Source organism: Pristiophorus japonicus, chromosome 13 (genome assembly GCF_044704955.1).
Source record: "Pristiophorus japonicus isolate sPriJap1 chromosome 13, sPriJap1.hap1, whole genome shotgun sequence".
In the NCBI taxonomy this organism is placed as follows: domain Eukaryota; kingdom Metazoa; phylum Chordata; class Chondrichthyes; family Pristiophoridae; genus Pristiophorus; species Pristiophorus japonicus.
In genome coordinates this window covers 93,087,203-93,109,666 of record NC_091989.1, presented here as the reverse complement: position 1 = coordinate 93,109,666, position 22,464 = coordinate 93,087,203, and the positions used below count along the sequence as shown (strand labels likewise).

Sequence of the window (22,464 nt, the reverse complement as noted above, 5' to 3'; positions counted from 1 at the left end):
TCTTCCATGGGTACATTTGAGCCAGGGTGTCCTTGGAGATGGAGCACACAGTTCCACCGGTACGCTCGTGGCCTTCCGCGAGAGGTGGGCACCAGAGGTACTGGAGTGCATCATCACTCCGGCAACCAAATTTTAATTTGATTTAAGTTCTGGTAAAACGTTAATTGGTTTAATTGTCGGTTTTAGTGCCCCCCGTTAATAACGGAGCACTTGATTTATGGTTTTACACTAAAATAGTTATAGAGCTGTTGAGTTGGGAGTGGCATAGCCAATCACGTGATGTTCACAAGACTCAATAAAATCCCAGCCAGTTGAGATCAGGGGATCCACAATGAGGCAGGTGGTTGTGAGCCTGGTGGATGAACTGATAATGTGTAGTGTGATTGTTAAACCGTTTGCTAATAAACCAATTAGTTCTTAATAGCAATGTGTTGCTATGAATTCTTAAGCACAGGATCCATGAAGCAATACATTACAGTCAACAACATCATGAAATTATATCTGGCAAAATGAATCTTTCGAGAGATGTATAGACTTATGAGGATTGACTTTCCAAGTCCGGGTGTGTGGTGATCTAACTGGCAACTGTTAGCTTTGATCAGGAAACAGCACAATTTTCCCATCACTGCTCGCAGTGGGCCAGGTATCTCACACGGGGGTCAAGACACGGAATATCCTCCCTAGTGACTCTAACCTTGGGACCTTCCTACACATGGTTTAGTACCCACACCTAGCAGTACACTTACCTACTGGGCCTTGGCCACACTGAGAATTGTACAATGAATGAAATGATTGAAGCTTATAATATCAGTGCAAATAAGAATCAGATTTCTTCACAGCAAGAAAGAGTCATAGTAAAGGAGCCTCAATAAATTTCATTGGGTTGAAAAACTGAGGTGTGTCTGAAGTTAGTGGAACTGAATATCGGGCGAGGCGTAAAACAGGCAGAGTGTATAAAGGGTGGGGCATATAAAGGGCAGGGCATACAATGGGCAGGCCGTATAACGGCGGGGTGTAAAACGAGCGGAGCGTAAAATGGGCGAGGCATATAACGAGCGAAGGGTATAATGGGCGGGGCGTATAACGGGCAGCAGATACGATACAGCCTGTTTCCCATTGCCGCCCAAGACAAAGTTCTACCCCCATATGTTCTGAGCAGTTGTACGATGTAATAAATATCTCCACGTACAAGGCTGATTGCAGCTCTGTCCCTCTTGAGCTGTCATTCGTAGAAAATTATTGATCACACTGCTGACCCAGACATAGCTTTTTTTTAATTTAGAATCCTAGGTAAAGGTCTAAGGCTATGGTGCAGGCCAATCCCAGGCTGAAAAGAGGACAAGGGAAGGTGGGATCAATCAAGTAGGAAGATAAAGTGATGCCAAGCTTGGATTTTAGAATAAGGTTCACGGAAGCAATTATAAAAATGAGACAGAGGGGATAGATGGGAGAATGAGAGAATGTAAAAATGGTTTGACAATCAGTGTAGTAGTGGTGAGCTATGCCAGTGTGGCGTATTAGTAAAAATATATTACTGGAGAAATTAATGGGACTGAAAGCCGATAAATCCCTTGGACCCGATGGCCTACATCCTACGGTTTTGAAAGAGGTGGCTATAGATAGTGGATGTCCTCTTCCAAAATTCCATAGATTCTGGAACGGTTCCTGTGGATTGCAAGGCAGCAAAGGTAACCCCACTATTTAAGAAAGGAAGGAAAGAGAAAACTGGGAACTACAGACCAGTTAGCCTGACATCATTAGAGAAAAAATTAGAATTTATTATTAAGGACATGAGAACAGGGCACTTAGAAAATAAAAGTAGGATTAAGCAGAGTGAACACGGATTTCTGAAAGGGAAATCATGTTTGACCAATGTATTAGAATTTTTTGAGGTTGTAACCAGCAGAATAGATAACAGGGAACCAGTGGATGTGGTGTATTTGGATTTTCAGGAGGCATTCATTAAGTTGCACCCAAGAGGTTATTAAACAAAATTAGGGCTCATGGGATTGGGGGTAATATACTAGCATGGATTGAGGATTAGTTAACGGACAGAAAACAAAGAATAGGAATAAAGGGGTTACTTTCAGGTTGGCAGACTGTAACTAGTGGGGTACCGCAAGGATCAGTGCTTGGGCCCCCAGCTATTCACAATCTCTATCAATGATTTAGATGAGGGGACCAAATGTAATATATCCAAGTTGCTGATGATACAAAGCTAGGTGGGAACATATGTTGTGAGGAGGATGTAAAGAGGCTTCAAGGGATTATAGACAGGCTAAGTGAGTGAACAGGAACATGGCAAATGGAATATAATGTGGAGAAATGTGAAGTTATCCACTTTGGTAGGAACAATGGAAAAGCAGAGTAATTTCTAAATGGTGAGAGATGGGGAAATGTTGGTGTCCTTGTACACGAAACACTGAAAGTTAACTTGTAGGTACAGCAACCAATTAAGAAAGTAAATGGTATGTTGGCCTTTATTACAAGAGGATTTGTGTATCAGAGTAAAGACGTCTTACTGCAATTATATAGGGCCCTGGTGAGACCATACCTGGATATTGTGTGTAGTTTTGGCCTCCTTGTCGAAGGAAGGATATACTTGCCAATCACGAGACTGATTCGTGGGATGGGGGTATTGTCCTTTGAGGAACGATTGACTAGACTAGGCCTATATTCTCTAGAGTTTAGAAGAATAAGAGGTGATCTCATTGAAACATACAAAATTCTTACAGGGCTTGACAGGGTAGATGCAGGGAGGATATTTCCCCTGGCTGGAGAGTCTCGAACCAGTGGTCACAGTCTCAGAATAAGGGGTTTGCCATTTAGGCATGAGATGAGGAGAAATTTCTTCTCCCAGAGGGTTGTGAATTTTTGGAATTGTCTAACCCATTGTATGGGAGTCCTGGTGTGTGTGTCTACACCCATTGTATGGGAGCCTGGGTGTGTAGATCTACACCCATTGTATGGGAGCCTGGGTGTGTGTGTGTCTACACCCATTGTATGGGAGCCCGTGTGTGTGTGCCTCACACGCCCATTGTAGGGGAGCCCGGTGTGTGTGTTTCGCATGCCCATTGGATGGGAGCCCGTGTGTGTGTGTCTCGCACGCCCATTGTATGGGAGCCCGGGTGTGTGTGTCTACACCCATTGTATGGGAGCCGGGGTGTGTGTGTCTCATGTGCCCGAAAATCCATTTGAAGCCTTAACAACGGATCTGACTTTTCGGGCTAAATTTCATTGTACAATTTTTGGGCTACACCAGTCAGGCAGCACTGGCAGCTTAGGTTGGAGCAGTTCCAAAAATTGGGCTTTGCAAAGAACAGAAACCCTTCTATTAATTATTAATTCAAAAGATTCTACTTTGTTTACAGATGTTTGCAGATCCTTCTGTAAGCAAAGGCATCATATTGAGCAAGGATAACCAGTGCTGAGAGCTGCTCGCAAGCTTGAATGCTCAGTCAATAGTGTAAATCAGGCAAGCCACAGCAATGGGAAATGATACTGAACATGAAAATGATTTTCTCTCAGTGTGTGTGTTATATATATTCTAAATCTATGTCTATATCAAATCTATATACGATATATTCTAAATCTGTATATATCCTAAATCCGTAGATATATATTTGTACATGTTAAAACATCTACTCAATTTTAAAACTGACATTTTTAAACCTATGCATGTGATTTAGCTAATGCGCACAGCATAACATTTTTACACTAGCTTCCTATAGGATGTAAATCTGCCGCAGTGTGTTGGACGAAGCTGTGGAAATATATTCTGATTGTGAAGCGCAGATGTTTTGTATCATGTTGAATACCTCTATGCCAATGAATTACTTTAGCCTTCAAATTGTCTGGTCAATTATTCATCATAAAAATGGTGTAGCTTTCTGGTGTTCACTGTTTTCCAGGATGGGCTGAATGGCCTCCTTCTGTGCTATAAATGTCTGTGATTCCTTGATTTGTTGGCTTTATGCCACATGACCATTCTTTGAGATTACGTTGTTGTTTTTCCATGTGCCTTCAGCTGTGGCTCAGTGGGTAGCACACTGACCTCTGAGTCAGAAGGTTGTGGGTTCAAGTCCCACTTGAGCACATACATCTAGGCTGACGCTCCAGTGCAGTGCTCAGGGAGTGCTGCACTGTCGGAGGTACCGTCTTTCGGATGAGATGTTAAACCGAGGCCCCGTCCCTGTCTGTGCTCTCAGGTGGACGTAAAAGATTCCAAGGACACTATTTTGAAGAAGATTAGGGGAGTAATCCCCGGTCCGGTGTCCTGGCCAATATTTATCCCTCAATCAACATAACAAAAACAGATTATCTGGCCATTATCACATTGCTGTTTGTGGGAGGTTGCTGTGCACAAATTGGCTGCTGCATTTCCCACATTACAACAGTGACTACACTCCAGAAGTACTTCATTTGCTGTAAATGCTTTGAGATGTCCAGTAGTCATGAAAGGCGCTATATAAATGCAAGTCTTTTTTAATTGATTAAAAATGATGTCTGGTTTCTGAATGTTTAGTCCCTAAAGCAGACATGCAGACAAGAAGGTCCCAAGATTGACCCCGATTGGGTCAAGTTATCCGATCTCAGATATAGTGATGGTGCCATAATTGGGCATGATGCCCCTGAGCTTGGGAAGACAGATGTCAGCCCGGGTTCCCCATTCCCTGATTGCTATTCAACCGTCCTCACTGGACCATGGATGTTTAGTGAGACATTCAGAAGAGAGGAGTGTGAGAGAAAATAGTGGCAAGAAAATGAAATGACCAAAAATATTGTTTGAAATTCTGCACCATGCTGTGCTTTGAGTTGCAAAAACTGAGCTGCAAGATACTGACTGGAATATCGCTTTATAAGTGGATAAGTTCCTGAAAGTAGCAATTAGAGTGTATGATGCACTAATTTCACTTTGATTACAGGATTTAGTCTTCAGACTGTTTTTAAGTAGTAGCTGCAAAATCAAGAGGGCACAGTTACCATATGGTTCTGTATATAAACTGCGTTCCCATATTCAGCGAATATATAAATGTGCATGAAACGGTATCCTTAGCTTCCCTAGTAGGCTAGTGGGTAAAGGCATTACAAGGTGTGGTACTGAGCTGCACACTTCAGAAAGTCCCACATTGAATTCCAGGTTTTCTTGATTAGTCTGGCACACATAAGTGCACGCTATCCCCTCGAGGGCCATACCTCACTTCACCACGATTTCTGCTAATTCATTCTCGGGATGTGGTTGTCACAACCAAAGCCGCCATTTATTACCCATCCCTAGTTGCCCTTGAGTAGGAGATGATGAGCTTTCTTCTTGAACCGCTGCAGTCCGTGGTGAAGGTACTCCCGCAGTGCCATTAGGCAGGAAGTTTCAGGATTTTGACCCACCGACGATGATGGAATGACGATATATGCCCAAGTTGGGATGGTGTGTGACTTGGAGCTGAGCATGGAGGTGATGGTGTTCCCATGCACTTGCTGCCCTTGTCCTAGGTGATGGAGGTCATGAGTTTTGGAGATGCTACTGAAGAAGCCTTGGCGAGTTGCTGCAGTGCATCGTGTCGATGGTACACACTGCAGCCATGGTGCGGTGCTGGGAGTGGATGTTTAAGGTGGGATGCCGATCAAAACGGAATACTTTGACCTGGATGGTGTCGAGCTTCTTGAGTGTTGTTGCAGCTACACCCATCCAGACAAGTTGAGAGTATTCCATCACACTTGTCACTTGTGCCTTGTGCCTTGTAGGTGGTGAAGAGATTTTAAGGAGTCAGGAGGTGAGACACTCCACGTAGATTTCAATCATCATTCACAAGAATGGGTTATATGAACATACGAACAATGACGGACAAGTAAAGACCTTCCGGTCCATCCAATCTGTCCCACACAATTGTGATACCTTGTGTATCACAATATATAATATATACACTCTCCATACCTTCTAAAGAGGAGGAATCAAGGGTAAAAGCAGTATACTTATACATCACTAAACCACTTAAGAACTTTGTTGCGTTTTAACAAGACCTACATTGTGCCACAGAAATAAAAACACTTTACAAATATGGCTCCGACTTACCTAATATTTTAATTGCTAAATACACTTAAAAGCAGAAGAACAGATCATCTATTTATGTCCTTAAAGTGAACATTAAATTCGACAAGAGCATCTTTCATGAACGGAGAATAATATATTACAACACTAAGCTAGATAAGTACATGAGGGAGAAAGGAATAGAAGGATATGTTGATGGGGTGAGGTGAAGTAAGGTCGGAGGAGGCTCGTGTGGATCATAAACAGACCTGTTGGGCAGAATGGCCTGTTTCTGTGCTATAAATTGTATGTAATTCTGGACTAGTAACATTCCACAAACAACAATGAGACAAATGTAAACACAGAAAATGCTGGAAATGCTCAGCAGGTCAGGCAGCATCTGTGGAGAGAGAAACAGAGTTAATGTTTCAGGTCAGTGGGCTAGAACCTCCGCTTTCTTTGCATGCTTAACGCCCACTTAACGCCCATTTTACTGCTGAAATGACATATAACGCCCATATATTGCCCATTTTGGCACAAAATGGAAACTGACGGGCATTTTTAGGAAACTTATCGCCGAGCGTAACCTTTCCCATGTGCTTAACGCTGGGAAAAAATATTACCGCCCGCCCACTCTTTTGGAGCGGAATCAACGGAATGGACGAAATAATATCGCCCAGCGTTACTTTCTACGCAGAATTAACGCCGAGATTCAATATTAACGGCCACTGTTTTTTGTTGTAAAGAGCATATTTACCCAAACTAGCGATCATGGAGATAGCCCATCATCAATTTCACCACCTCGCACACATATTGCCCACAATATCGCTCGCTCAAAAAAACGCCCACACAAAGTGGAACTAACCGGAACGATTGCCAGTGGTGTGGCTGGCATTTGTTAAATCCAACTCTTGCATGAGGAGCTGATATCTGAAAGATTTGCCTGAAATAGCACTGCTATGTGTGTGCAGCTCAGACATCAATGGTGCCCATCACCTTGGTGCCAGTTAAAGTTAACGTTGATTGATATTAAGTTGTATTTAACCCTTTCATGGTAAGGAATCACCAGTGTGTAACAGTCCAGCTATCTGAGACAATGCGCTATAAGGCTATGTACAATAACAAAAATTTTAATAACAACATTGGTCTGAAATCATAAGTATCATAGCCAATAACACCCAACCCCTGCCCACACTCCACTTTTTCCACCATTGACATAAATCACATGTTCAACATGTCCAGCAATACTGAATACAAAGGCAAAGCAGGAGCGTGGTCCCCAGCCCCCATACATTGCAAGAAATTGCACACACCCAGATGGAGATATAACACAGTCATCACCTGCGCACATGCACCTCACTTTCCTCCCCCCCTCTCCTTCTTCTCCCCACCTCTACCCCTTCCCCTTCTCGCTCCATGACGCCTGGCCAAGGAATTCCTCAGGCGGTGCCTCATTGGGGGGGATGAAGGCAGATGCAGTCGTTGCACGGGTACAGGAGCGGGGGGTGCCGATTGGGCAACATTCTCTGATGCAGAAGCAGGATCTTGGTCCTTGCTCTCATCTGTCGTTCGCAGTGGTGGTGCGGAACCTAAGGGTGGAGTGCCACGCTCGGGGACCATTGGGAGGCCTCTGGCAGCAGTGTTCCTGGCTATCACATCCAGGGACTCCTCCATGCACAGAATGTACTCGGTCATGGTGGCCATCTGTCGGGATATGGCCCCCAATGCTTCGATGAGCTGGTCACCAATGTCTACAGTCCCCCTGGACAACTGTACCATCTCTCCGCTGTCATGTCGCGCTCATGGAACAGACCTGCCGTGTCCACGAGGCCTCTGCAGGGTCGGCGCCATCCTGGGGACAAATGGGGTGCCCTGTAGAGAGGTGCTTGGGGCCGGTACCTCCAGAGTGAAGGTGGGAATGACCAGAGGAACTGTCATGCATCTTACATTATTATATATAACTGTATCCTAACATGCTATACATGGCTGTAATAAGATATGACCTGTAACCACCAGCATACCTTACCATCAGGGGTGCACTTGCAAGAGACAGGTATATAAGGACAGGTCTCAGGCAAGTGCAGCATTCCAGAGCTGTAAAATAAAGGTGCAGGTCCAGAGTGACCTTGACTTCACTACATGCCTCGTGTGAATCTGTACTGAGGGGACAGGTCTTTACAGGAACAATAGATGGCATTGGGGTGGAATGGCTTCTGGAGCATGGCGATGCAGGTTCTTCGAAGTCCATGCTCCCATGAGAACAGACCCATCGGATTGACGGGCGAGAATCGGAGCTCCTCAGCATCAGATGTAGTATGATCATCCGCCGACTCCTGCCCCGCACCCCCACCTTCTGGCCTCTGTGGTCTTGCCTGGGGCCGCGCTGCTAGCTGAGCTGTAAAGCACAAATGAGGTTATTAGAGGAGAAGGGGGTGCTAGGGTGACAAGGTGAATCCAGCGCTACACGCAGCATATGCATGACAAAAGCAGCACTGCTATCAAAATCATCACAGACATCACATTTCATGACCATCAACACATTTGCATTGCAATGATTTTCATTAGGCTAGCATTATTTCTATGATGATTTAGAAATCATCTATCAAATATGATTGTTCGGATATGAGTGGGTGTGGCATCTATACTCTTTACATGACGCAGTAGCGTAAGCTTTACTCACGTGGCATCACTTCAGGATCTGCAGATGCATCCGTGGCTGTCCGGGGGTAATGTCGCTGAGGACTGGTGGCCTCCCACCCGTTTGCCTCTGCACGGACCTCATCGTCGATAGCTTCTTCTATAAAAGATGACAGGACAACATGGTATGAGATCATTGCATGATATCATTGCTAGATACTGTCACAGAGACTGATACAACACATAACCAACAGATGTAATCATGATTATTATGATTATTATCATTCTTTATCTAAAGACGTACACCGTGACCGCAGGCTTTGAGTAAAACATTTCTGGTAAAAGTGCAAGGCCTCACATCTGCTGATAGTCATTCATGACTGTTACAAATCAAATTATATAAATACATAAGTACATGTAAATCAATGTAATACTTACTCTTGCGAATCTCACAAGGTCGTTCCATCGTTTGCGGCATTGGTTGCCCTCACGCACCTCATTAATCATAAACGAGACCACCTCTGCTATCTCAGTCCATATCTTCTAGTAGGCCATTGGGGTGGGCTTCCCACGCCCTGCCTGTGTCAAATCACCCCAGCGTAACTCAACCTCCTGCAGGAGGGAGGCATTTGTCTCGTACTAGAACCTCCTGGTTCTTTTGCGGCCTCCAATGTGCTCCTCTCCCAGCTCACTGCTCTCGCCAGCAACAGTCTCCACAGCATGCTGTGATGCCTCCCCTTCTCTATACATTATAGGCCAAATTTGCTGTGAAGCTCTAAAGTCTCATTCCTTCCTCCCAAAGCAGCCACACCACATTCAGCCACGCCTTCAGTCACTCTCTCTCTGTCTCTTCTTCTGCGCATGTCATGGTGACCCTTGACCTCCAGAATCACGGGAATCGAGCGTTGCCATGCCGTTGCTAAGAATGGCCACACTTTACGGCAGAAGGTCAAAAAAATGTAACGCTACCGCCCATTTTATATCGCTGGCGGTAACGTCATTTTCAAAAGTGGAGACTAGGTGGTTTGAGAATGGACGAGAAGCTGGCGATCTGAAAACCCTTTTTTACAGCCCACGCTGGAAACCACAAAAGTGGAGGTTCTAGCCCAATGACCTTTCATCAGCACTGGAAAATGTTACAGATGTAAGTGCAAATGCAGAGGCAGGGAAAAGGAAGGAGAGGGAAGAGCAAAAGTGAAGGTCTGTGATAGGATGGATGGCAGTAGCGAGTTTTGGTAGATACCTGATCAAATACGAGAAGGGAAACAGCAATGAAAATGAACAAGGTAAAAGAGACAAATGGAAATCCCGTTGGAGAGAAGAGTAGAACTTCTCCAAGGTGGGCATTCCTGCAAGACAATGACCAGTTCATCTGATTTTTAGTGGTGATGCTTAAGGGGTAAATATGGCCAAGAGAACCTCTCTTTGAATATTGTAGTCAGGTTCTTAGGTTTCCACGTGAACGGGCAGCCAGAGCCTCATACAAAGGGTAACACCATTGGCAAAGCAGCACACCCTCAGAACTTTAAAAAAAAATTCATTCTTAGGATGTGGGCATCACTGTCAAACCAGCCTTTATTGCCCTTGATAAGGTGGTGATGAGCCACCTTCTTGAACCGCTGCAGACCTTGTGGTGAAGGTGCTCCCACAGGTGCTGTTACTGAGGGAGTTCCAGGCTTTTGACCCAGCGACGATGAAGGAATGGCGATATATTTCCAAGTCAGGATGGTGTGTGACTTGGAGGGGAACTTGCAGGTGATGGTGTTCCAATGCACCTCTTGCCCTTGTCCTTATAGGCAGTAGAGGTCAACGATTTGTGGGGTGCTGCCGAAGAAGCCCCGGTGAGTTGCTGCAGTGCATCTTGTCAATGGTATACACTGCAGCCACGGTGCGCCGGTGGTCGAGGGAGTGAACGTTTAAGCTGGTGGATGGAGTGCCAATCAAGTGGGCTGCTTTGTCCTGCATGAAGTCGAGCTTCTTGAGTGTTGCAAGGTCCGAAGAGGCCTCGCACGTGCCGGCATTTGCGAACTGTCCAAATTTATTTTGGCAGATTGCACGCATCCCCGGAAGAAGGACATTCGTGTGCAGAGATTTGGGCTATTTGCCCAAATCCTGCCCAGCAAATGACCTTCAAACTCTTACGCCTGGTAACTAGCCTGCTTTTACCAGCATAAGAGTTTTAAAAGGTAGAAAAATTAAATTTTAGCACTAATTTTTATATTAAAAACTCTGTCCAGCAAGGTAAGTTTATTTTTACCCCTATTAACACATATTTTAAAAAATTCAAAAAACTACATTTTTCTCTAAAACTTCAATTTCCATTAATTTTAAATATGTGAGGTGTTTTTTTTTAATTTTTTGTGTTGAGTTTCTGTGTTTTAGGGGTATACTCATTGATAGTAATGGGAGCTCATACAAACGGAACTCCCATTATTGTCAATAAGAATACTCCATGTTGATTGGTGGTCCAGGCCCACGTGATCCCAGGTTGTGCTTACCTTCCTGGAATATGTGGGCCCCTACGCTGGACTGCGCAACTAGGCCTCAGATAATAAGTCTACGTTCCTCCGGGACCACCAGGTACTCTTGTTAAAAACATTTCGGTCAGAGGCGTTCACCTGCAGGAAGCCTCCGACCGCAATTTCTGGGCCAATATCTGCTTAAAATTAAATTAGGTTAAGCATTATCACACAAAATGGCCATTAAAATCTGGTACACCTTCTCAAGGCAACTCGGGATGGGCAATAAATGTCGGCTTTGCCACCGACGTCTACATCCTGTGAATTAATATTTTTTTTTAAATGGCAGCCCCTATTTTGGTGTCATCATTATAAAGTAAAGGAGATGGCACTGGCTCTGATAACCAGCTGAAAAGATGAGGGGGTATTTATGTTCACCTGCCATCAGCAATCTAAATATTGCCATCTTTTCTGACTGCTGGCCTCAATTTCACGCAATTGATCCTTGTGCATTCCTTGCTCAGCCCATTGACAAAGGTACAGCAGCCAGGAAATAAAGCCGCTGCCCCTGACTTTAAAGTAACTGTGAATGCTTGTGGTGCTGGGGGAATCCACCCCACAACAGAAAGGGGCTGCATTTCCACACCACCAGCCGCACAGCCCTTACTGCACAGCCTTTTCAAGAAGCAGTTCTGCAACACAGTAGGCCATTTAAGTGATGTTTCAGTGAATGGCCCCAGGGTGAGGGCACATGTTAAATGCATTGTGCCTTCATGTAAATCTTTATGGCCCACAAACCTTGTGGTGCTGCTAGCCCACTGCAGAGTGTTGCTAGCTGGCTGGCCTACTAAGTGCCAATGAGGCCATCACACCAGATTTTAATGGCAATTTTGTGTGATGATGCTTATGGCCTTCATCATTAGGTTGCAATGCCTTCATCCATTGACTTAGTACCAGCTATCCCATTGTTTACCCCCTCACCTGTCGACTCCACTTCATCACCACTGGAAGTTCAGCTCAGTTCAATTTCCTTGTGGTTTCTTAGCAGGACAGCTGGAAAAATGTTCCACGTGACAACACTTAACAAGCCGATGGCAAGGTATTTCTCCTCATGGGCAGTCATTTCTAAACATTGAAATGGAGGGGGATGAACGGGGGCTGAGATAATATCTGCTTTAAATTAGATTAGGTTAAGGCAAATAGCAGGGATGCATTTCTGGGGAAGCTAGATCAGTACATGAGGAAGAAAGGAATAGAAGGATATGTTGATAGGGTGAAATGAAGTAAGGTGAGAGGAGGCCTGTGTGGAGCATAAACACCAGCATAGACCTGTTGGGACGAATGGCCTGTTTCTGGGCAGTAATTCTATGTAATCTTACTATGTGTGGCTGGTGCTGTTCTGGATTCCCCTCTCTTGCTCCTTCTAAATTTCAGATGCACAGTCCTGCAGACACCTCCTCCATCCCTAAAGTCCTCACCGTTGAAATTTAATCTCACTGAAATTTAATCTCACCACATTCTCCTACTCTAACTCACTATTTGCCAGGACTGTGCAATTGCACAGGGTCCCGAGTGGACCCAGTGAAAGAACCGACTCAATTTGTACCAGCTCACCCCTCATTATTTCATTAAATTGTATAACACAGAAGGAGTCCATTCGGCCCATCATGCAAGTGCCGGCTCTCTGAAAGAGCGATCCAATTCATCTTTCTCCCCGATCTTTCCCCATACCCTACAAATGTTTCCTTTTCAAGTATTTATCCAATTCCCTTTTGAAAGTTATTATTGACTCTGCTTCCACCACACTTTCAGGCTGTGCGTTCTAGATCATAACAACTCGCTGTGTAAAAAAATTCTCCTCATTACCCCTCTTGATTTTCTGTCAATTATCTTAAACTATTACTCAACTATTTATATATTACCGATGGCAAACACTTTTTTTCATGATCATATGCATGCAAGTTTGACACCAGATTAAGTAGGTATGTATTTAGTATCATTTTCTAGTAAAATGTGGGGGGCCCCCTCTAACCGAACCTTTAAATGGAGCCCTCCACCCATCCTCCCCTCCATGGAAAACAGCGCTCCTGTCTAGGAACTGAAAACGAGAGGACCCCTTACTTCCTTCAGTCTCTCCTTTCTCCCTCAGTTTACACACTTTTAAATCTCAAGCTTGGCGGTCAGCTGATCACCTGCTTGATTGACCTCATCACCTTTCTGATTCTCGGCAACCTTGTTATGCTGACAGTCCAGTGGAGTACTGAGGGAGCACTGCATTGTTGGAGATGTCGTATCAGATTAGACGTTAAACCGAGGCCTCGTCTGCCCTGTTAAAGATCCTAAGGCACTACTTCGAAGAAGAGCAGGTGAGTTCTCCCCGGTGTCCTGGCCAACGTTTGCCCCCTCACTAAAAACAGATGATCTGGTCATTATCACATTGCTGTTTGTGGGAGCTTGCTGTGCGCAAACTTGGCTGTCATGTTTCTTATATTACAACAATGACTACACTTCAAAAGTACTTAATTGGCTGTAAAGCGCTTTGAGATTATATATTACAGACCTTGACCCTTCACCCGACATTGCTTAAAAAAAAGACTTGCATTTATATAGCACCTTTCACCACCATCGGACATCTCAAAGTGCTTTACAGCCAATGAAATATAGAGTGTAGTCACTGTTGTAATGTGGGAAATGCAGCAGTCAATTTGCGCACAGCAAGCTCCCACAAACAGCAATGTGATAATGACCAGATAATCTGTTTTTATTATGTTGATTGAGGGATAAATATTGGCCAGGACACAGGGGATAACTTCCTTGCTCTTCTTCGAAATAGTGCCATGGGATCTTTTACATCCACTTGAGAAGGCAGACAGGGCCTCGGTTTAACATCTCATCCGAAATACAGCACCAACAACAGTGCAGCATTCCCTCCGCACTGCACTGGAGAATCAGCCTAGATTTTTTTGTGCTCAAGTCCCTGGAGCGGGACCTGAACTCATAATCTTCTGACTCAGAGGCAAGTGTGCTGCCCACTGAGCCACAGCTTAGGCTTGGGAATGTAAGGCACCTCCATACAGACTAAAGTTATGGCTTCATTCCAACTCCTGGTGAGCTTTGCTTATGTGTTACTTGATGTGACAATGTGCAGTTATATAGCACCTTCAACATAAAACATGTCTCAAAATGCCCTCTTCACAATTCCTGCCTGTGAATCAGTACAGTCTGTTTTTTATTCTAGATTTTCAGTCTCCAGCTTGTGCAAGTGTCTAATCCATTAAAGTAATTGTTTCATCGATTGTGAAATGATTTGAGCTGGTAGCTGTGTTCTTCTGGTAATCGGGAGGTTTTATTTTTCAGCTGAGTTGTTCTGGTGGAAATTTGTAGTCAATGTTTCATGTTAGAGTTTCTCTAAAACTGATAATTTAATTGTCAGCTGAACTGGTGGTTTCTGTTGACATCATTAGCAACAGGTAAACGGGAAATGATGGAGTGGGAATTAATTTTAGTGAGGGAATTCATCAAAATGAGGGGGAGCAGTGCTAGGGTAAGTAGCATCTTTCTTCATTCATTCAACCTCTACGTGCAAATAGGAATCACCAGCATTCTCCTGGGGAGCATCTGTCCAGCTCTACAATCACAGGCAGTCCCTCGAAATCGAGGTAGACTTGCTTCCAGTCTAAAAGTGAGTTCTTAGGTGACTGAACAGTCCAATACGAGAATTACAGTCTCTGTCACTGGTGGGATACACAGTGGTTGAAGGAAAAGGTGGATGGGACGGGTTTGCCGCACGCTCCTTCCGCTGCCTGCGCTTGTTGTCTGCATGCTCTTGGCGACGAGACTCGAGGTGCTTAGCACCCTCCCGGATGCACTTCCTCCACTTCGGGCGGACTTTGGCCAGGGACTCCCAGGTGTCGGTGGGAATGCTGCATTTTATCAAGGAGGCTTTGAAGGCGTCCTTGAAACATTTCCTCTGCCCACCTTGGGCTCACCTGCCATGTAGGAGTTCCAAGTTCCGAATTCCGAAGTTCCGAATAAGCTCTACAATGAAAAATAATTCGCCAATGGAAAGCCTGGCCTATTTCTGAGGGCATTGCTTCTCCAGAGTATCTCATGTCTCAGGGCAAAAGAATCAATTGATTGACACCATTCACCCTTTTACATCTTACATTATCAGAAGGTTACGTTAGATTACGTGTGCACCAAAAGTAGCGAGAAATACCATCGAGGGACAAATAAAAACGATCAGGAATCCGAGCAATTCAGTTCTTCAATTTTTTTTCCACGTTGTTTTTGGCTGCTATTTTACAACATATTTATAGTTTAAAAGTAATGGGCAGAATGTAACAAGCAAGTATAACGCTCTGAATAAGATTTAAAAAACTTACCCATTTAAAATCTGGGGCTTAAATTCAAAATTTCACCCAGGCCTTGGATTTGTGGGATTTTCAGCTGCTGTGGAAGAAAGACTTGCCTTTATACATCTGCCTTTCCATCACCACAGGATGCGTCAAAGTGCTTCACAGCCAACAAGGTACTTTTGAAGTGTAATCACTACTGTCATGTAGGAAACGCGGCAGCCAATTTGCTCACAGCAAGCTCCCACACACAGCAATGCGATAATGACCACATAATCGTTCAGTGATATTGGTTTTGGGATAAATATGGCACTATTCAAGGAACATCACTAAAGCAGATTAACTGGTCGTTATCTCACTGCTGTTTGTGGGATCTTGCTGTGCGCAGATTGGCTGCTGCGTTTTATACAGTACAACAGTGACTACACTTACAAAGTACTTCATAGGCTGCAAAGCACTATGGGACTTCCTGAGTAAATTCTTTATGATGGCTGTGGTGTGTCTCCCAACCTTCTGGAGAGTTCTATTTATGAAGTCCCTGGCCGAATATTGTGCACAGACTAAATACACAAGTCCCTACGGACAGGTCAAAGCTCCCGTTCCTCCCAACGAGGAATTGAAGTAGCTCCGATGCGATGACGTAAGAAGCTTCACTCGTAGGGAATGCTCTGGGTCTGGGCAAGGGGAAGTTTGTGAAGATGTCGCTCAGTCAGGTTGAGGTAACTTTCACTTGATTCTGGCTTTTATGAGGAATGATGTGTTTGCCAGTCTTCTTCTTTCGTACGGTAGTAGCAAAGAAAATCAAATTTCAATATCTAAGTTAGATATCCAGGCCAAAGCTTCCGGTGTAACAGCATGGATACCTTGTAGGCTGCCTGGGAATTTCCTGTGAGGGCAGTGTTCCAGGGTCTGATTAGGAGCTCCACAGTTGCCTGATGGGGATGCTTTAATCTTGCACCAATGGAGAAGGTGGCAGCATCTACCATGATAGATTCTGAGGCAGTTGATGGTTGTCCACTGTTTGCGAGGAAGGTTTGATCCTTCAGGTTGTACTGTGGGGCCCTCTATAAGGAATCCATTCTGCATGTCTCAATTTTTCCAAGCATTTCATCATCGGTCATCAAGGCTGAGGGGAGATCGCTGAAGGACTTCGACAATGGTCCAAAATGGCCTTCTAGATTTGAGACGGGATGGTAGGTTGTTCAAATCAGCCTGGATCGGCATGTCTTTGCTGGTGTAGGGGTTGTATTCTCTGGAGACTGCATATTCGCGGCATAGGTGTAGTTGTGCGATGTTTGCAAGCACGGGCAGTCAAGATGCTGGTGACGATAAAAGCGTATTGGTGATAATTCTCAAAGTAGTATTCAGCTGGACATCAATGGATTTGACCTGCGGAGTTGATACCCATGCCGGAGAACAGTACTCCGCTATAGAGTGCTGCCGTACAGAGGGTCTGGGCGTCTGCTCCCCATGTGGATCCGGCGAGTTTCTGGATCAAGTTGATCCGACTCTTTAGTTTCTTCCGAAGGTTGTGGAGATGTTGTCCTTATGACAGGGTGCGACCAAGCATGACTCCTAAATAGGAGGGGCTTTTGGCATGGTTTACCTCTGCATCGCAAAAGGAGACATTCAAAGCTTGTGGGTCAGTGTGGATGACCCTGACCAGGCAGTTAATTTACTGCAACAGTCCGGCCCTCCGCGAATGTTCAGGACGTGTCACATCATGTCACGTATGGCTCTAAATCTCAGAGTTTTGCCCTGGTCCGTTGGAACAGCCAAAGGAGCTCTGTTTGGCCACCAAGAGCATGTTGTGGAGGTAGGCTGAGGAAACGCTGGCATACTTCAGTAAGCAACAGCAGAGCCTATAAAGAATCCCAAGGGCACCAATTCCGGGCCATGCCAATCTGGGATGCTCTCAGCTAGACCTTCCTTGGCAAAGCAGCAGCCGCCTTTTCAGCCAGAGAGGAAGTCGTGCAGATGCATTGCACATTATTGAGAAAGGTCCGCTGTCCCTTACAGTATTAAACAAGGTGTAGGACTTTCTTTATCTAAACTATTTAGTGGGTAATGTGTAGTTTAATCTTTTCAAATAAATGCACTGGATTTTATTCGCCCTGTGTAATATTTTCCCTCCCTTTCTGAAACGTGCTGGGTACAATTCTATACAGACTGGCACCCCTCTGATACCTCAGCCACGTGATGTGACCATCCTTGGTGTGTGAGCCTGCATAGCAATGCTACTCTGTCGCGGAGGGCATCACAACCCCATCCCACCCTCACCCACTCTCTACACGTGTACACTTTTCATTAGGGCTCATTCCTCGGAAATAAAACCCCAGCACAGGAGAACAGAGAAAAACGGTGAAGAAAAGAAATCATCAACTCTTCCCCGCCCCCAAACCACCTTGGTACGTTTTCTCCTCCTTTGCCCAGCTGTTACTACGCTGTTCAGTACACACCAGGCATCAAATTCGAGACCTTCTGATCTGTATTGGCCCCTAATGCAGTCAATGATGCTTCTATTTGTCATTTGTTTGCCTGTCCTGGCATTCTTCACTTCCCTGTCCACCCCTCTCCCACCACTCCCCCAGCACCACACACAGACTGCCCAAGTACAGAGAGAAGGCAGGGGTGGGGTACTGAGGTTGCATGATCAGCCATGATCATATTGAATGTCGTTGACCTGCTCCTGCACCTATTTTCTATGTTTCTAAGTATGGGAGGGAGGAAATTGAGGTGTTAATCTTAGGCGCTGTCCCTCTATTCTGCCAGTTCAGGTGGATGTTTAAGATCTTTTGGCTCGAGTTGACAACGAGCCGTGAGTTTTCCCCAGTGTCCTGGCCAACATCTTTCCCCCAACTAATACCACCAAAAAAACACATTAGCTGGTCATTTATCTTATTGTTTTTTGGGAACTTGCTGTGTGTAAAATGACTACCGCATGTGCCTGGAGCGACTGCACCTAGATTCACTTCATGCAAAGAGCTGTCAAGACATTTCTGAGAGATGCGATAAAGCACTGCATAAATGAAAGTCTTTCTATAAGTTAAATACCCAGTTGAAGACCTAGTTAGAAAGTCATGATAATTCATGGATTGATTACATATTCTCTGTCAAAAATCGTATTTCTTTTTCGACGAGGAATGTACAGCTTCCTGCTACAGAATATGAGAATTGCAAGGGGACTGGCGGTTGAAGCATTGTTCAATCGTTTGGTCACGTTCTCCGGGGAATGCAGGAGATAACTACCAATTACTGCTTCCTTTGGAAGAAGGTGTTAGCGTTTAATGAACTGTCATTAAGGAGACCAAGGAGGCAGGAGAAGGTTGCAGGCTGAATGCTCATTTCAGCTCTTCTGCTGTTTGAAGGGGGGGGGAAATTGAATAGCTTAATTTAAAAGATAAACTCACCAAGGAATAGGGCCTCGGGAGGACTGCAAAAATAGTGGCCCGGTAATGAGGTTCAAGTCGAGAATAAAACGTACCAAGGAGGTTTGTAAGGGGGGGTTTGAAGATTTATTTTTTTTTACCGATTTTCTCTGTCCTCCTTGTGCTGGGCTTTTATTTCGGAGGACCCTCCGATACCTTTCCCATGTGGCTATGCTTCACGTCTGAGCCCAGAGTGTGAGCACCGGCAAAACCTTTAAACCAGGGAGAGCACAGCCCTGTCCTCACTCGCTGCTACCAATACATAGGCGTCAACCGTAGCTCATTCTTGCCTCTGAGTCAGAAGGCTGTGTATAAATTGGCTGCTGTCTATCCTACATTACCATGACTACACTTTAAAACACTCTATTGGCTATTACTTCATGGGTTCTTTGCTTAAGAAATCATAGCAACACATTGCTAATAAGAACTTGTTGGTTTATTAGCAAAAGGTTTAACAATCACACTACACATTACCAGTCCATCCACCAGGCTCACAACCACCTGTCTCATTGCCTTATCATGGATCCTGGAACCCAACTGGTTGGGGTTTCATTGAGTCTTGTGAACATCATGTGACTGGCTAAGCCACTCCCAACTCAACAGCTCTACAACTATTTTAAGTTGAAACAATATATCAAGTGCCCCCTTAGTAAAGGGGGCACTAAAACCGACAAGTAAATAAATTAACTTTTAACCGTAAACTTCATTCAAATTAAAATTTGGTTGCTGGGGGTGATGATGCACTCCAGTCCCTCCGGCACCCACCTCTCACAGCAGGCCACGAGTATACCGGTGGATAAGTCTACAGCATCTAGGTATTCCCAGTCAGTCTCCCTTCCAAGTACTAACCAGGCCATACTCTACTTAGCATCCGAGATCAGGCTTTTTCAGACTAGTATAGTCGTAGGCAAACCCAACTCTGGTGGGACTCAAACCCACAACCTTTGAATGCCTTATGTGCCATTGACTAGAAAGCCAATGTGCTATCTATTGCGCCACAGAAGCGCCTCAACAGCTCTCCAACTATTTTTGTATAAAGTCTATAGCACCTGGTATTCCCAGTCAGTGTCCCTTCCAAGTACTAATCAGGTCTTATTCTGCTTCGCATCCCAGATCAGATGAGATCGGGATTTTTCAGATTAGTACAGCCATAGGTAAACCTGTGATTGAACCAGGGACCTTTAGATCTTCAGTCTAACGCTCTCCCAACTGAGCTATTCCAGCCTGGAAAAATCCAGGATTGAACCAGGGACCTTTGGATCTTCAGTCTAACTCTCTCCCAACTGAACTATTTCAGCCCGACCATTTTTTGCTGCAGAATCGCTGTGAGCAGGGTTCAAACCCATGTGTGAAAAGCCATTGAATTTAAAGTCCAATGCCTTAACGACTTGTCCATCACACCTAAAAACCTGTGAGCATACTCACAGGTGCATACATTATGGCTGTGAAGTGCTTTGGGATGTCTTGAAGTCTACAGATAAATGCAAGTTCTTTCTTTCTTCTATAGAACTGTCACAAAGCGAGGTGGTGAGAAATGATCTATAATTCACACGTGACGAGAGAACACACTGATAACAAATTGGTGTGTGAATACAGTCTGCCTCACAAGTGGGATAGATATCACTGTCATTTCACAACACTGCTTTTGAGTGCGGAGGGCCCATTGATATAAATATCTGTCATCACAACGATCATCTTTCTGGGGAAGAGGTCATTGGGGCAAAGTAGACTACCCAAAATCTGTGTTGTTCTAATCTTCTGCCCTGTCTTCAAGACACTGATTCTTGCTGGGTGTGGCCAATTGTCATCATTTAAGAACAGAGTTACAGGAGTAGACCATCCAAATACTTGAACCTACTCTGTCATTCAATTAGATTGTGGCTGATCTGCACCTCAACTCCATTTACCCACCTTTGCTCCATATCCCTTGATACCCTTACCTAACAGAAATCTATCGATCTCTGTCTTAAAAGCTCCAATTGACCCCCAGCATCCACAGCCTTTTGGGGAAAAACATTCCAGATTTTCACTATTCTTTGTATGAAAAGTGCTTCCTAATAAGATCATAAGAACATAAGAATTAGGAGCAGGAGTAGGCCATTCAGCCCCTCGAACCTGCTCTGCCATTCAATAAGATCATGGCTGATCTTCTACCTCAACTCCACTTTCCTGCACTGTCCCCATATCCCTTGATTCCCTTAAGACATAATTTTAAGGTTATGTCCCCTCATTCTTAATCGGAAGAAAACATTTCTCTATCTACCCTATCAAATCCTTTTAACATTTTAAACAGACAATCAATTGGCACTCATTACTGAAGTGGACGTGTTTCATGTGTCAGGTTAACAGTCAGTGTCAGCAGGCTTTGCACTTGAGTCCAACCCCTGTCCTCACGTGTACTTTCTAGCTGGACTCACTGTTAGCCAGTGAGGAGCGGGAACCTCGGCTTTTATTCTTTTATTTCTTAAACTTCGCTAAACTAGCGGAGTCGAGGCAAATTTGAACATTACATCTACTGTCCAGACTGAGATCTGCTCACTCAACACAGATGGATATAGACAGGCTAAGTGAGTGGGCAAGAACATGGCAAATGGAATATAATGTGCAGAACTGTGAAGTTATCCCCTTTGGTAGGAAAAATAGAAAAGAAGAGTATTTTTTAAACGGTGAGAGATTGGGAAATGTTGGTGTTCAGAGGGACCTGGGTGTCCATTTACACGAATCACTGAAAGTTAACATGCAGGTACAGCAAGCAATTAAGAAAGGAAATGGTATGTTGGCCTTTAGTACGAGGATTTGAGTATAAGAATACAGACGTCTTACTGCAATTATATAGAGCCTTGGTGAGTATTGTGTACAATTTTGGTCTCCTTACCCAAGGAAAGATATACTTGCCATAGAGGGAGTGCAACGAAGGTTCACCAGACTGATTCCTCGGATGGGGGGTTGGCCTATGAGGAGAGATTGCATAGACTAGGCCTATATTCTCTAGAATTAAGAAAAATGAGAGGTGATCGCATTGAAATATACAAAATTCTTACAGGACTTGACAGGATAGATGCAGGGAGGATGTTTCCTCTAGCTGGGGAGTCTAGAACCAGGGGTCACAGTCTCAGAATAAGGGGTCAGCCATTTAGGACTGAGATGAGGAGAAACTTCTTCACTCAGAGGGTGGTGAATCTTTGGAATTCTCTACCCCAGAGGGCTGAGGAGGCTCAGTCTTCGGGTATATTCAAGACAGACATTGAGAGATCTTTGGCTATTAAAGGAATGAAGCAATATGGGACTAGTGCAGGAAAGTGGAGTTGAGGTAGAAGATCAGCCATGATCTAATTGAATGGCGGAGCAGGCTCGAGGGGCCAAATGGCCTCCTCCTGCTCCTAATTCTTATACAAAAGCAAAATACTGCAGATGTTGGAATTTGAAATAAAAACAGAGAATGTTGGAAATCTCAGTGGGTCAGGCAGCATCTATGGCGAGAAAAACAAAGTTAACGTTTCGGGTTGATGACCCTTCGTCAGAACTGCTGAATGTTCGAAAAAAGCACATTCTTAAGCACT

At 44.5% G+C, this 22,464-nt stretch overlaps 1 protein-coding gene and 1 non-coding gene across 2 annotated transcripts in view; one reads left to right on the top strand and one right to left on the bottom strand.

Annotated features, from left to right (window-relative positions):
* LOC139278706 (RNA-binding Raly-like protein) overlaps positions 1–22,464 on the top strand; it is a 1,090,435-nt gene that overhangs the window by 711,201 nt on the left and 356,770 nt on the right. The gene's annotated exons all lie outside the window — the stretch shown is intronic.
* trnaf-gaa (transfer RNA phenylalanine (anticodon GAA)) lies at positions 20,056–20,130 on the bottom strand. The gene has a single exon. It is a non-coding gene; the product is annotated as a tRNA-Phe (tRNA).